A 15,509-nucleotide genomic window follows, 5' to 3' on the forward strand; every position below is an offset into this window, starting at 1 on the left:
CAGCGCGGAGCCTTCTTGGGGTTCTCTCTCTCTCCCTCTCTCTGTGCCCCTCCCCTGTGCGCTCTCTCTCTCTCTCAAAATTAATAAATAAGTAACACAGTAGTGTCCTTGCCTAGAGAACTTCCAAATCTAGCTGGCAAGATGGGTCCTACATGGCATACTAAATGCTAACCAAAACACCCAAACCTGAGACTGCTTCTCAGGGTAATAAAATTTCAAATAACGGAGAAGATGGTGTTCTGAGGTGGACAGAAAAGGTTCATATGGAGTTAGAACTTAGGAAAGATGTGTAGGATTGAGATGTATCAAGGGGCAGAGGTGAGGCTTTGTATATGGCGGGGTGGGGGGAAGAGGCAGCATGGACAAGGGCATGGAGTCTGGCCTGGGCACGTGACCACATGAGCACGGCCGATGTGCGAAGAGAGGCCACTAACCTGGCCAGCCTGGCATGGACTTGAGAAAGAGAGAGGGCATCAAGGCCAAACCATGGAGAGCCCAGACCTGTGGTTTGTTATCTTAATACCACCCTTTGACCAGCCCTATGGGGGAAGGGGGGTGACAGTAATTTGGACCGTAATGGAGGTTGAAGGGAGATACGGGAACTCCTACTGGTACCTCCAGCCCACACTCTCCTCTTGGTTTTGATTCCACCACAGTCAACACTCAGTTCTTGGGCTTAAAAATTTCCCGTTGTTGAATGAGCCTTGTCTCTCTCTAAGGCAGTGACTTTCAAACTTGGGTGTGCATCGAATCCCTTTGGGGTCTTATTTTAAGTGCTGATGTCTGGGACCCGTTTCCTACCCCACACCCGAGTTCTGATTCGGTAGGATTCAATCACGTCTTGGGGATCTGCATTTTTGCAAGGGCCCATCGTGCTCCATGGACCATGCTTGGCGAATATAGCCCTAAGGAGTAAGTAGTCATAGGAGCAGTAAAAATGTCAGAAGTTGGGCAGCCAGCAAAACACATTTTAAACACATATATTTTTTTAAGTTTTATTTATTTTGAGAGAGAGAGAGAGAGACTGAGACTGCACACCCCAAGCAGACTCCACACTGTCAACACAGAGCCTGATGTGGGGCTTGAACTCATGACCTGTGAGATCACAACCTGAGCCAAAACCAAGAACTGGACGCTTAACCGACTGAGCCACCTAGGCACCCCAAAGGCATTTGTAACGGAAGCAAGCTGCACAGTGAGTTACTAAGACACTGTTCTTTGATGAAATTCCAGCACCGTCCAAGCCATTCTTATCTTTCTCATCATGTGGGAGGTTACCTTAACTTGATGAGTAGTGTGATATGTGCAGTGGGCATGGAAATGATCCGATTTCCAGAAGCCCGGGTAGAGAGAATATTAAAGCTCACCTTAATCCAAGGACATGCTGAGAACAGCCACTTGAATTTATGTTTTGCTATCAGCTGGACCCAGAGTAGCTCATTTTACACCACAATTAGTAGCAAATTACAGTCAGACTGACTTTCAAAAGAGCTGGTTACATTCTGCTAGGAAACAATTTAAAGGATCAGATTGGTACCGCCACTAAATCAAACAGGCTCATCTGGCTCCTGAGACCCGGACCTCCCAGCCTTCATACCACTGGACTCCCCACAAGGTCACACCATTTGAGTGTGACCCCTGGAATCAGCTGATAGGACATGGTACAGATTGGAATGTGGGGTCCGGTTTTATATGAGTGAGCCTACTCAGGGCCTGAATTTGAAGAAATTGTAAAAAAAAAAAAAAATACTATTCTTCTACCTAGCAGGGTAAAACCTCCATAATACCTACTGTACCAGAAATCCTTATTTTCTCTGTGTTTGCCACTTTCTTGCAGTTTTATAATGAGAGAAAGCAGAGCTGAGAAGTCTCCTAGTGAAGAAAACACATTCTGGACTTAATCCCACTTTCCTTTTTTTTCTTTTGAACCTGCCAGCAAAAAGTGTTTGGCCTCATTGTATGTGATACTGGCTGGAGAGAGTCAGGTGTTCATTAGGGAATGCACTGAGCTTTCGATCTTAAGGTTAAATGAGTACAACGTAGCTGCCCTGACTCTACCATGCCACATCACAAAGCACCTATAATAGAGTCAGGGAAACAAAATTCCCCACCATTTGTGAATCTCCAACAAAACGCACCAAAGGCGACCCTCAACTCACTTACGGGCAGGCAACCTTCCATGTCCCATAGACAATACAAGACAGGGAAAGAATGTTGTTGAGTTGAAACTGATTTTGAATCCAAAGCCAACACCCTTTTCAAAAATGTAAAACATGTTGCTGTTTAGAATATCTACGAGGCACTGAATGGGTAGGTTGCTGGCAGTTCTCCGGGACCACCCAGTTTTTGACTCCCACCCAGCTCAACTTCCAGCTTCCGATCTCCAGCTCAACTTAAAGGAGAGACACTTACCCTAAAAGACATCTTGCTTGTCTTCTTCTTTCATGTTCTCTAATCATTCACCACTTAGAACAGATGGGTTGGCCATGCTGAGGGTAGCTACAGACATATTCTGAGTTTTCATGTCCTATATTAATACACCGAGGAAGAAAGTGACAGAAACCCTGGACCTGAACTCCTAAACATTTGGAAGTGGATGGAGGGAGATCTGTGTCCACCTTCCTAAGCTGGGCCTCTCGGCACCCGAGAGTGGGGTGGGTGCCCATTCTGAACGATGCCTGGTTTTTTTTTCACTCCCTTCTGCACATCATAATGAAATCTCTGACCTGACAGTTGTCTCGTTTCACCTGTATCAGATATGAAATAAAGGGTAAATTCTCAAGGTAAAAAGGAAATGAAATGACCCATTTCCAAGATGGAAGGGGAGGCTAGAGTCCTCCTATCATTTGATAAGTGTGCATTACCTCCAGAATCTGTGTGTCAAAAGTGAAACTCCCTGGCATATTTGCAATCTACACTTGGATGTGTTTTCAAGGTCCCAGTAATTTGGACTCTTCAAGGAATCTGGGTTGAGGTGCAAGGCTGGAGAAGGGGGTCTGTAGGACGGGGATCTGCTTGAACCTCTCCTCCATGCTTCCCTTCCATCTGTCCACCTCTTGTCCTCTTGCTCAACAGAAGGTGCAACAGGAGCCAAGGAGGACGCAGCATTTCCAATCTCAATGCAACATTTTTAGGTGTGCCGTTGAACTTGTTACCTACACACGTTTGTTGAGTTGGCTCCATTCAGGTCGAATTCTGGGATTGCCTCTGGGATTGGAGTCTTAAAGGGAACCGCAAAGAACCCTTGTGATCCCCTCTAGGGCAGCCTTCTTAGTCTTCTGGGGATTCTATAGACTGTGATCCAACCTGCCATCCAGCTCTGAGGTCTGCCATTCCTTTGCTGCTTATTTCTTTTCTCTCCCTCAGTCATGGATCACCTCGGTTTTCCATGGGGTCATCAAAATCATGGCTCCCAGCCTACTGACTTTACAACGGACAACGCCATGGCCTGTGAAACTTGAGTGACTTCTGTACACATCTGCGTGTGCTCCTCTCCTGACTTTTCCATCCCTTACGTGTGAGTATGTGTGTGAGAGAGAAAAAGGGCTGATATTTATTGGGATTATGTTGCGTGCCAGACTAGAAGCTTTTTATACATTATCTTCTTGAGCCTCTTATCTGCTCTGTGACCTAGGTGTTACTATGACATGTACTCAGGAGAAAATAAAGGCTCAAAGAGGTTAAGTAATTTGCTCAAGATTGCGCATCCGTGGGGAGCTGGGATAAGGCTGCCCATCTGACTTGGCCCAGGACCGTTCCATTATACCATGTCTCTAGGGCCCTGCGTGGGGCACTGCCCATACCTTTAGACATAGGAAGCTGCTTCTCATGGGGGATGAGAGGATGGCTGGGCAGAAGCCGGCTCATGACCTCAAAGGATGTGCATCTTACCTCTGCAGCTTGAGGCACAGGAGGGGGCTCACGGTGTGTGTGTGTGTGTGTGTGTGTGTGGCCTGAGGACAGCAGCCTGGTGAGAGGGGATATTCTGCTACTCTCACATCACCTGCCCCACTTCTCACCTTTCCCCTTTGAGGATCTTTTCCTTTCTAAATTGACATCAAGAGGAGAAAAGGATCTTGCAGGGGTGTTAACGATAAGGGATAAGGATGCTAGTATTATAAGGACATGGTATTATGTCAGATGACAGAGATGCTTCCAGGGAGCAGGTTGGGGATGGGGAGGTGGAGGGAAAAGGAAGAAAGCAGGTGTCTTCTCTTTGGGGGATAAAACTCTCAGGTCACCCTGCCTGTCGGGTACGTACCAAACAGGAGGACATGATTTCCCAAGCCCTTGGCAGAAGGGGTTTGTGGGGTTCAGGTTTCCCGGGCATGAGTGTAGAGGCTGGTTTCTTCATCAGGTGGCCCTCCAAATGGAGGTAGGAAAGGAGATAAGTGAGGAGGGAATTTACACTTATTGGTCAGGTGCGTTTCAGGTGCAAGGCTCCTGGCTTTACCTGCGTCTCTTCAGAACCAGAGAAAACAGTGCTTCCTGCCTTCAGGAAGGGCTGATTTGGACCTTGTGCGTCCTTCTGCTAAGACTATATCTGTGTGATAAATGTTTTCTTTCTTTTTTAGTATTTATTTTTGAGAGCGAGGGAGTCAGTGTGTGTGTGTGTGTGTGTGTGTGTGTACGCGCGCGTGCGTGCGTGCGGGTGCACATGTGCCCAGGGCAAGGGCAGAGAGGGAGGGAGAGAGAGAATCCCAAGCAGGGTCCACACCGTTCACTGCGGAACCCGACGCAGGGCTTGAACCCACAAGCCATGAGATCATGACCTGAACTGAAATCAAGAGTCAGACGCTTAACCGACCAAGACGCCCAGGCACCCCAATATTCAGCAAATGTTTTCTAACGGGGGACCTCTCTTGGAGGAAACCCTCTGAAAAGTAAAACCCATAGTCCATGATTTCTTCTGTCTTCATTCATTATGTTTGTCTTTCAAATCCCACTTTTTCTTTTTCTTAAAAAAAATTTTTTTTAATGTTTATTTTTTTTTTTTTTTTTTTTTTAAATTTTTTTTTTTTCAATGTTTTTTTATTTATTTTTGGGACAGAGAGAGACAGAGCATGAACGGGGGAGGGGCAGAGAGAGAGGGAGACACAGAATCGGAAACAGGCTCCAGGCTCCGAGCCATCAGCCCAGAGCCTGACGCGGGGCTCGAACTCACGGACCGCGAGATCGTGACCTGGCTGAAGTCGGACGCTTAACCGACTGCGCCACCCAGGCGCCCCTAATGTTTATTTTTGAGAAAGAAAGAGAGCGAGCGTGAGCAGAGGAGAGGCAGAGAGAGAGGGAGACACAGAATCTGTAGGCTCCGGGCTCAAAGCTGTCAGAGCCCTAAGCAGGACTCAAAGTCACGAACCATGAGATCATGACCTGAGCCAAAGTCAGATGCTCAACTGACTGAGCCACCCAGGCGCCCCTGAATCCCACTTTTCTTTAAAGTGGGATTTGACTTTAGCTCCTTTTTAGGATGGCAAATTGCCAAAAACCTTTGTTTTTGTTTTTGTTTACATCTTTGCAGAACAAAAAGTTTGCAGACTGGTAGAGCTATTTGAATGCAGGTAATCCCAAGGAAAAGTCCGTAGAATCCAGCCAAAAGTGGATTTGGATTTCGCTTTCAGGAAGCGTAGAAAGCAGCTTTCAGGAGGTCAGAGGAAACTGAAGTTGTTTTATTATTTTACACAGGAAAACAAAACCCCAAGACACAAGAATAACATCACACAGGTTCCCAGTGCTTTTAGTTGTCATGAATACCCACTGCTCTTTTCCACACAAACCTTGTTAGGAATCCAGATTTATGACTGCTGCTTTGATGACAGTGGAGAAGTCAATCCACTGGCATGTTTTTGGCTGGCCAGATTATCACTAAAAGAAAAAAAACCAGAAAACACTACAGAAGTGTGCACTCCTGATGGCCACGCCAGGCTTTTGCATTTCTTTGATAATTCTTTCACCTTGTCCTCCTTCAGTACAGCTGGGGCTGACCTACTTTGTTCCTTCATTATGGAGTTTTGCGTAGGTAAGAATAAGATGAGAAAGCTCTGATGTTAAAACTCGTCCCTGGAACTCAGCAAGGCTTCCCAGCCTCAAATCCCTGGGCCGGCCTCATGAATTTTATTTATGCATTCATTTATTTATATGATGTCTGGTGCTGAGACCTGCATGAAAAATTAAAGCACAAATTCATCAGAAGGACCCGCAGTGGTGCGAGATTAAAATTTGAACCCCTGAACTCTCTGACACCTTCTGCGGTAGAAAGAACTAGATCATTACTGAGCTTCACAAACAAAGGAAGCTCTCTTCTTCTCCCCCAATAAGGGAAGGGGCAGACCTGAGAATACTCACACCGCTCAAAACATCACTCACAACATCCCAAACCAAAACAAAAGCAGTGTGCCAAAGGGCCAAACAGACAGGCGAAGAAATCAGCAAGCCCTGGTGAGTTGCCAGATTTGGCTTCTGGCTGTTTGCCCTGCGGGGGGATTACGTAATTCCCAGACGAGAGCCCTCCCCTGCCTGCGAGTGAATTTCAGCCTGTCCTGTTAGGCTTTTCCTCCTAAGGACTGGCAGCCAAAATAGGTGAGAATCTCACTTCCTCTGATGCAGTGAGGCTGCTGATTGTTATTAGGTGATTTTGTTGTTAGTGTCCCTGGGATGGGGTGGAAGGGAGAGCCATGTTTGTAAGATAATAGAATGAATTCCACTCCTCTCTTTCAAAAAATTAACTAAATGGCTTCTATTTTACAGTTCTTTTCTTTTCTTTTCTTTTTAGTTTATTGATTTGAGCGAGAGAGGGAGAGAATCCCAAGCAGCCTCCACACAGAGCTCGTGAACTATGAGATCATGACCTGAGCCAAGAGTTGGACGCTCAACCGACTGAGCCACCCAGGCTCCCTATTTTATTATTTTACACAATAAAACAAATGGGCAGAATAAATGGGCAGAACATACACTCCATGGGCAGCGGGTGGGGGTGAGGATCCTTCAGTTGCCTGGGTCCAGCTCATGGCTCAACCAGCAGCCATGTCCTCTCCATGACCTCCCCCAACAAGGTCCCCTGTGACCAACTGAGGAAAGAGGTAAAAGGCCAAAGAGAGTTTTCAGATGAGTTGGCTCTTAGTGTTTGTTGTAAGCTGACAGTAAGCTGCTGTCCTGTAGCTCCGTTCAGGGGCTGCTTGAAAGAAAGAGTGAAGAGAAATCCTCTCAACAGGGATTTGGGAGATGTATCTGATTAGCCACTCTGTGCTGAGAGACAAGTAGCCAAAGGAACAATAAATATGGGCTCATGGTCAGTAATCAAGGGCTTGTCTGGTTGATGAGGGTGATCCAGAGGGAGAAAGATTGGAGGAGACGTGACAAAGAAGTCTGGGGAAGAAGGATATGGAAGCATCTATGGGAGGGAGCATGATATGGTGCAAACTTCCGATTAAACGTGAATGCTCAACAGAGAGCGTCCATTCACCATGGAGGAGACACTAAACAACCAAGTTGAGAAAATGCCTTGGCCAGTGATGTCAATCCTTGGACACTCCAATACTGGCAAAAGGGGCTTCGTGCCATGGTGGAAGGGATGAAAGCTATGCATGGGTTTCTAACAGCATGGGTTTCCTCTCACCACGGGTGATCTGCCCAACATTCTAGGGATAGAGACCAATAATGAGCTGCTAACTTGGCATCATTCTCTGTGGAGACTTGTCGGTAAGTGATTACATTCAACTGCTGCCATCTTGAAGGAGCAGCAAGTCATGTTGACTGAATTAACACGGACACCGGACATAGGATTGCTTTTTCTGCCCGGAGGCATCTGCCAGCATGACTGTCAAAGGGCTTGTAGAGCGCTCCATTCACTGACACAGGATCCCACGTCATTGGACTGAGAGACTCAATTGTAGACATAGAGGTGTGGCAGTGGGCGCATGACCGTGGGGTCCACTGGCCTGGTCACCTACTGTGTCACTCAGAAGTTGCTGGCTTCAGTGAAACAGCTTCTTAACAGCCACTGAGGATTCAGCTTAGAGATGATATGCTATGAGGATGGGCCCCATCCTCAGGACACTGAATGCACCCTACATCAACCACCATGATATGGGGCTGTGTCACCAGTAGGTAGCAAGTGTGAGTCTGGAAACCAAGGAGGTGTGGCTTTGCTTGTATCATTCCCAGTGACCCACTTAGGACAGTGTTGCTTCGTGTTACTGCACTTCACGGCTTTCTGGGTTTAGATACCTCCCTTTCCAGAAGGAGAACATTTCCATCAGGAAACTCAGCAGGTGTCACATTAAACTTTAAGCCCTATCTGCTGACTGACCTTTGTGCCAGAGTCTTCCAAGCAAGGGAAATAATCTCCATCCAAGCAGGGGTAATAGACTGGGATGATCAGGAGGAGGTAGGGCTACTGTCACATCCTGGGGTGTCTCTTGGAACTCCCTTACCCATTCTTTTAAAAGTGTATTTATTTTAAGAGACAGCGACAGAGCCCACGAGGGGCTTGATCCCACGAGGGGCTTGATCCCACGAACCATGAGATCATGACCCAAGCTGAAGTCAAGAGTCCTTTGCTTAACTCACTGAGCCGCCCAGGCACCCCTCCCTTAACTCATTTTTAACAATAAATAGACAAAGGCAGTGGCCACAGCCTGAGAAGGGCATGGTGACCACGGGCTCAGAGCATGTCATTGATGAAGGTCAGGGTGAGGCCACCAGGTCAACCCCTTAGACCCACAACGGTGCTAGCTGAGAGCGAGACGCGTCTAAAGCAATCGCAGAGTGGAGAGATGATGTGTATCGGTGACCTTGAGACCAGCTGCCCCAACAACAGCCGTGTTTCATGTTACTAGCCTTCCTTAAGAGGAAATTTACCCAGAAAAACAGGCCAGCCAGAATCCAGGGGCAGCTGTTCCCAGATCTTACCTTTGAAGAACGTGGATCCACGTGGCCCAGGGCTGAGCTGCCAGATCCCCCTTTTGGACAGAGGAGACCATCCCCGCAGCTTCAGAGAACATTCGTGACTCGGTGACCCGGGCCTCTCAGCCGAGGCCCTCTCCGGAAGCTGCCTTCCGCTAAAGAGAGCCAAGGTCACTCTCCCCTCAGGTCACAGCCCGCTCCCCAGAGGCAGCCCCCGTCCAGCGTGGGGTCGGCGTAATGGCCCATCTCCCTTGCACCGAGCAGGACATCTGGGAAGGCTCATCCCAGTCCTTGGATCAATTGAGGACTTCAATTGCCACGTCCCGGACTTTCAACCCCTCCCTCTGCTTCTTCCGCCTCTGTTACTCCCTCGCACATGTGGGGCTTGCGAATGCTTCCCAGTGGACTTCCTGCCTGCTGATCTCTGTCTCAGAGCTTTTTCCCGACGGCACCAACTTCACCTCAGAGCACTTTCGCCCGCCATACTTTTGACGCACTCTCCCTGAATTATCCTAATTTGAGAGTGTCTTCTGAATCCTGCTGGGACCCTCACTGATGGGAGCAGGGACCCAGGGGAGGCCTGACTGGTAGGGGTGTCTGGCCTGTTCTACGGTTCTAAATTCCGTGTTAGTACAAGCACCCACTCTCAGATGGAAACCATATCCTTAAACCTACAGAATCAGCTTGATAAAGATATTTTGGCCTCTACGTTAATTCTGTGTTTAAATTCACGGGATTTAATCCCGTTTCATTCCTCAGGGGAAGCTACTCACTGGTTTCTCCTTCAGAAACCCAAATTCCGTCGAGCACAACTTGTACCAGGTTTGACTCACGCAAGGATGCCTTTCAGACAGTGTGTTTGTGTGGTATGTTTGTGGGATGTATGTGTGGTGTATGTTCGTGTGGGTAGGATGTGTGATGTGTGGTATGTGTGGAGGCATGGGGGTTGGTCTGTGGTATACGTGTAGTGTGTGTGTGTGTGTGTGTGTGTGTGTGTGTGTGTGTGATGTATGTGGTATGTGATGTGGGGGGCATGTATGATGCGGGCATGGTGTGTGTTGTGTATATGGTGTGTGATGTGGGGCGGGGGAGAAGCATCTAGCAAGCCTGAGCTCCTTTCAGTAGGACAGCTGTTATCACCTCTGTTATCACCTGGGCCCTTAGAGTTCAGGCAGGTTGATTGGATCTCTTTCATTCTCAAGGTTATTTAAGCCATTGATGTATTCTGTGTCTAAAATCTCTTTTCTAAAAATTATTTCTCATTACATAATTAATAAGTGAATTCATCCTCGTTCTTGAAAAAATAATTCAAACATTCCAGATAAGGCTAAAATTCCTTTTGGCTGTCACACCAGTCCCCTCCCCGGAAGACAGACCATTACCTTCCAGACCTTTTCCAAATTGGCAGTATCTATTTAAATTAAAGTTCATTTTCTTTGGCCTGGAAATTCTACTTTTCAGAAGTTACACTTACGAAAACCCATTGAATGTGCAGAAGAATGACTGAACCAGGATATGTCTCGCGGCATTGTTTATAATGGCAATAAAGGTAAACACCTTGATGGCTGTCTACATAAATTGTCGTCTATTTATACAGTGACGCTGTATGCAGTAGTGAAAACAGTGAGGTGGGTCGGTGAGTGTTGATGTGGAATTATCTTCAGGAGGCATTGTTAAGTGGAGAAGAAGTTGCAGTTACTAGAATTCTATTTTATCAGGGCTATTCAGGAAAATGATTCCCTGATAGAGATGACCTGGGTTAGGGGCACCTGGGTGGCTCAGTTGGTTAAGCATCGGACATTGGCTTAGGTTGTGATATCACAGTAAGTTTGAGTCCCCACGTTGGGCTCTGCACTGACAGCACAGAGCCTGCCTCAGATCTGCTGTCTCTCTCTCTCTCTCTCTCTCTCTGCCTCTCCCCTGTGCTAGCTCATATGCACGATCTCTCAAAAAATAAAACATTAGAAAACAAAAAAGAAAGGAAGAAATGACCTGGGTTAGGGACTCAGGAGCAGGGATAAGAGTAATGAGTCCTCTCCCGTGCCTTTTCTTTCCACTTTCCTTTATGACTTCTGCCTTCCCCTTTGCTCCCCATTCTTCCCTCTCTTAATCCCCTGCCTTCGTGGCTTAAAATTGGGAGCCCAATCTACCTACTCTGAACCGTTTCTGTTTACTGTCATCAACAACCAGCGCGGCCCATCCAAACTGGTAGTCGAAGTGTCAAAACAAATGGATCCATTGCCCACGCCCCAGCTCACACGATCGGGTGAATGAATAATTGAGCAGCGGTAATAGTATCTGTTTTATGGAAACCTGCTTGCTTTGGTTCCTATAAAAGCCTCAAAGATAATCCAACAATTTGGCAAAGTTACAAAAAATATATATAGAGAGAAGAAACTTCAAGGGTGAGTGACATTATGAAAGTCTAGGGTTTGCATTAAGGAAAGTGCACGCTGTGGGGCACCCGGGTGGCTCGGTAGGTTAAGTGTCTGACTCTTGGTTTTGGCTCAGATCATGATCTCATGGTTCTTGGGTTCAAGCCCCACCTCAGTCTCTGTGGTGATGGTATGGAGCCTGCTTGGGATTCTTTCTCTCTTCCTCTCTCTGCCCCTCCCCTGCTCATGCTTTCTCTCTCTTGCTCTCAAAATAAATAAATAAACTTGAAAAAATAAACAAATTTTTTTTTTTTAATTTAGATGTCCCAATTTTAAAATATATCCCAGTTCTTAAAAATTTTAACAAATAGATGTCCCAATGCTAGAGGACCTGGGAATAAAATTGTATGGAAAATGGTCACAGGAACTGGACCTTTGTAGCTGAAAGAAGAAACCCAAGGGTGCATACTTACCGGGTAAATACAGGGCATCAGTTATATTTGCATTTAAGATAAACAATTAATATTTATTAAGTATAATTATGCCCCAGATATTGCATGGGACAAACTCATGCCAAAAACGTTATTCATTACTTATCTGAGATTTAAATCCATCAGGGTGTCCTGTATTTTTATTTGTTAAATCTGTCAAGCCTGCCAGGGATACATGTGCAATACTTAACTGGCAATGACTTATAAACTTGAGAGTGCATTATTCCACATGCTTCTTTGTCTCTCTGACTCTAAAGTTATAATTGATGACCAATACTTTGAACTCAAAAAGTGTTGGATATTATATCAAATCAAGGACACATTTCCTAATAACCGGAGTGTCCTGCAGGGGAGCAGGTTGTCCGAAAAATAGTGCATCTCTGAGCCAAAGATAATAGCGTATCAACATTTTAAATAGCAAAAAACTGGGAGGAACATGGAAGGTCATGGGGAAAAAAAACTGTTTTAAAAAATTGGGGGCAACATCTATGCAATAGAATTTTCCACAGGTAGACTTCTCTAGCCTCTGAGCCTTCTAGCTACTTTATGATAGGACTGTTAGTAGTGTTACAACATGACTGACCATTGCCCCAACAGACCTTTAGGACTCCTTGGGGGCTCCTCGTGGACTCCAGGATGGTCTCCTATATGTACGTAGTGAATAGATTTCTAAGTAGGTTGTTAAGGAAAGAAAGAAAGAGACAGAGAGAGAGAGACAGAGACAGAGAGGGAAGGAAGGAAGGAAGGAAGGAAGGAAGGAAGAAAGAAAGAAAAAGAAAGAAAGAAAAAGAAAGAAAGAGAAAGAAAGAAAGAAAAAGCAGCATGCATGGAAGATCCCATCATTTGGGTAGATTTTTTTAAAAAAGAAATATTGGGGCACCTGGGTGGCTCAGTCGGGTAAGCATCTGATTCTTGATCTCAGCTCAGGTCATGATTTCACAGTTTGTGAGTTCGAACCTAGCGTTGGGTTTTGTGCTGACAGCACAGAGCCTGCTTGGGATTCTGTCTCTCCCTCTATCTCTGCCCCTCCCCTCCTAGCTCTCTCTCTCTCTCTCTCTGTCTCGCTCTCAAAATAAATAAATAAACTTAAAAAAAAAAAAGCAGAACCCTAAATACAGGTAAAAACATAACTTCTTTAGGCTAAATACCTAAAAAAAAAAAAACCTTTAAGAGTATTTATTTTAGGGAAAGGGGTCAGTTATTGAGGATAGGCAAGGAAGATTTCGTATTTATTTTATACCTTCATGGATCAAGTGAAAAAATAACTGTGCACTGTGAAACAGGCTGGGTCCATACACTGTAGGAAGACCAGGCTGGCATCCTCAGCCGCGGGTTGGGACTTGTAGTAGGAGGTCACGTCACTTTTTTTTTTTTTCAATCTGAAGAGCGTACAGACTTGAAGAGCCCCGTGAAATAGTTGGGGTAAAACCATGGATGCCTTCGGGCCCTCTCCGCCTCCCTGCCCACCTAAAAGCTCAGGCAAGAAGAAAGGGTCTCCCAGTGTGGCTGTGGCCGGCTGCACACCTTTGCCAGCGGCATCTGAGGGTAGAGGATGCTTAATGGCTGAGCCCTGGGACTGCAAATCCATAAGCACTTCTTGGCCTTAGGTTCAAGAGGGGCCCAGACAGTTCAAAAAACAGGAAAAAACCCCACATTCATATCCCCCCTCTTGATAATAGTTCAAATCACATGAAAGTGCTGTTGCATAGGCAAACAACAACAACAACAACAACAACAACAACAACACAATTGGCCCCAAATCACCTGTTTTACATGGTTCAACTAATACATCTGGGCATCCCTATTAACTTTCTCCCTTGATCGGTTAGAAAAGCAAATCAAAACAACCAAAGCATGTACATTTCCAGGCTTCCAAATGTGTCCTGCCTTTTATATTACATTATTATTTAGTGCAATGATATGAATAACAGCCAAAATCGTATAACATTTTCTGTATGCCAGGTGTTTTAAGTGCTTTATGTACATACGGTCATTTAAACTTGATGATAAACCCATGAGATGGTTGTGTTTATCCTGTTTTGCTGGTGAGGAGCCTGAGACACACAGAGTTTACGCTCCCTGCCTGGGCTGGTGGAGCTCCAGGTACTTGAGCAGGCAGGTCCCTGAGCCCAGGCAAGTCTGACTCCTTATCACACTGCCTCTCCTTTGTTCTGGCCCCCGAGTGTCTGCTGTCATAAACCTGTCACCCAGCTCTGCCCAGCACAGAGTTCGTCTCTCCAGATTCCACAAGGGCACCCCTCATGCACTCCAGGATGGTTCCCTTTTTCTTTTTTTTTTTTTTAAATTTTATTTATTTTGAGAGAGAGAGTGAGCACAAGAGAGGGAGCGGGGGAGGGGCAGAGAGAGGGAGAGAGAGAATCCCAAGCAGGCTCCACACTGTTAGTGCAGAGCCCGGCGTGGGACTCAAACCCAAGAACCCTGAGATCATGACCTGAGCTGAAATCAAGAGTCGGACGCTTCACCGACTGAGACACCCAGGTGCCCCCCCAGGATGGTCCCCTTAAAACATTCGGGGAAAGATAGGAAAAAGCAGCACTGGGGCCGGCACCCACCTCTGTGGAAGACTGGATCTGTGGAATGTCCTTTTAGCAACAGCCACCTCATTGAAAGGCACCTTTTAACTTACTAATCAAATCTTGGTATCTGTAACTGAGGGAGTTTGGACCCCACTATGCTTCCTTCCACGAGACTAGAAGAGCATCAGTGCTGCCATCTTGGCCTTGGCTCATTCCTTCCCCAGGGGAATAGAAGATGCTGTGAAATTACCTGTTTGGTGAGTTTCTCCTTCCTTCCTTCTTTCTCCTGGAGAAGCTCTCTTCTCTTCCACCAGAGGCATCTCTCCATACTCACTGGTTCAGAATCTGGGCAGGGAGGAGAGTTTCCATATCACAATTATGAAATGAAAATAAAATCTTCATTTTATTTATTTTGTGAGAGAGAGAGAGAGAGAAAAAGAGAGAGAGAAAGCAGGGGAGGGGCAGAGAGAGAGAGAGAGAGGGAGGCAGAGTCCCAGGGAGGTTCCATGCTGTCATGGGGCTCCAACCCCAGGAACCATGAGATCATGACCTGAGCCGAAGTCAAGAGTGGGACACTTAACCTACTGAGTCATCCAGGTACCCCTCCATACCACAGTTTTTGTTCAAGTATTATAGTATGGGATTTTCTCAGCAACACATCTCAGAACATCTATTAGAATCCAATTTCTCCTTTGTTCTCAGGCCGTGCTTTGGCTTTGCCAAAACTTTCAAACGCTGATTGAATGCCTGCATTGCATATAGTCAGTATTTTAGTAGGCAGTAGCTGCCACCTTAATGTGAACATTTGTGGGGCATCTGGGTGGCTCAGTCGGTTGAATGTCCCGCTCTTGATTTTGGCTCAGGTCATGATCAGAGTTGTGGGATTGAGCCACATGTCAGCCTCCACCCTGGGTGTGGAGCCTGCTTAAGTCTCTCTCTCCCTCTGCCCCTTTTCCCTGCTCATGCTGTCTCTAAAACAAAAAAAACAAAATTTAAAAATAAATGTGAACATTGGAGATTTTCTATTTGAGACATGAATAATTTGATACTAAAATATTATAGACCTCCAAGCTGATTTTTTTTATTTTTTGCTTTACATTATTTTATTTAAATGTTTTATTGATTTTTTTGAGAGAGAGAGCATAAGCAGGGGAGGGGCAGAGAAAGGGGGACAGAGGACCCAAAGCGAGCTATGTACTGAC

General features: G+C 46.1%; 1 long non-coding RNA gene across 1 annotated transcript in view; it reads right to left on the minus strand.

The window, feature by feature from the left end:
- Positions 1 to 5,648: 5,648 nt before the first annotated feature.
- Positions 5,649 to 15,509, minus strand: part of LOC122216558 — a 19,727-nt gene continuing 9,866 nt past the window's right edge. Inside the window, exons 4-5 of the long non-coding RNA XR_006200963.1 lie at positions 14,558 to 14,652; positions 5,649 to 6,158 (exon numbers count right to left, since the gene is read on the minus strand). This is a non-coding gene — a long non-coding RNA (uncharacterized LOC122216558). The remainder of the gene's footprint in view (positions 6,159 to 14,557; positions 14,653 to 15,509) is intronic.

This window comes from Panthera leo, chromosome A1 (genome assembly GCF_018350215.1).
Source record: "Panthera leo isolate Ple1 chromosome A1, P.leo_Ple1_pat1.1, whole genome shotgun sequence".
NCBI lineage: Eukaryota > Metazoa > Chordata > Mammalia > Carnivora > Felidae > Panthera > Panthera leo.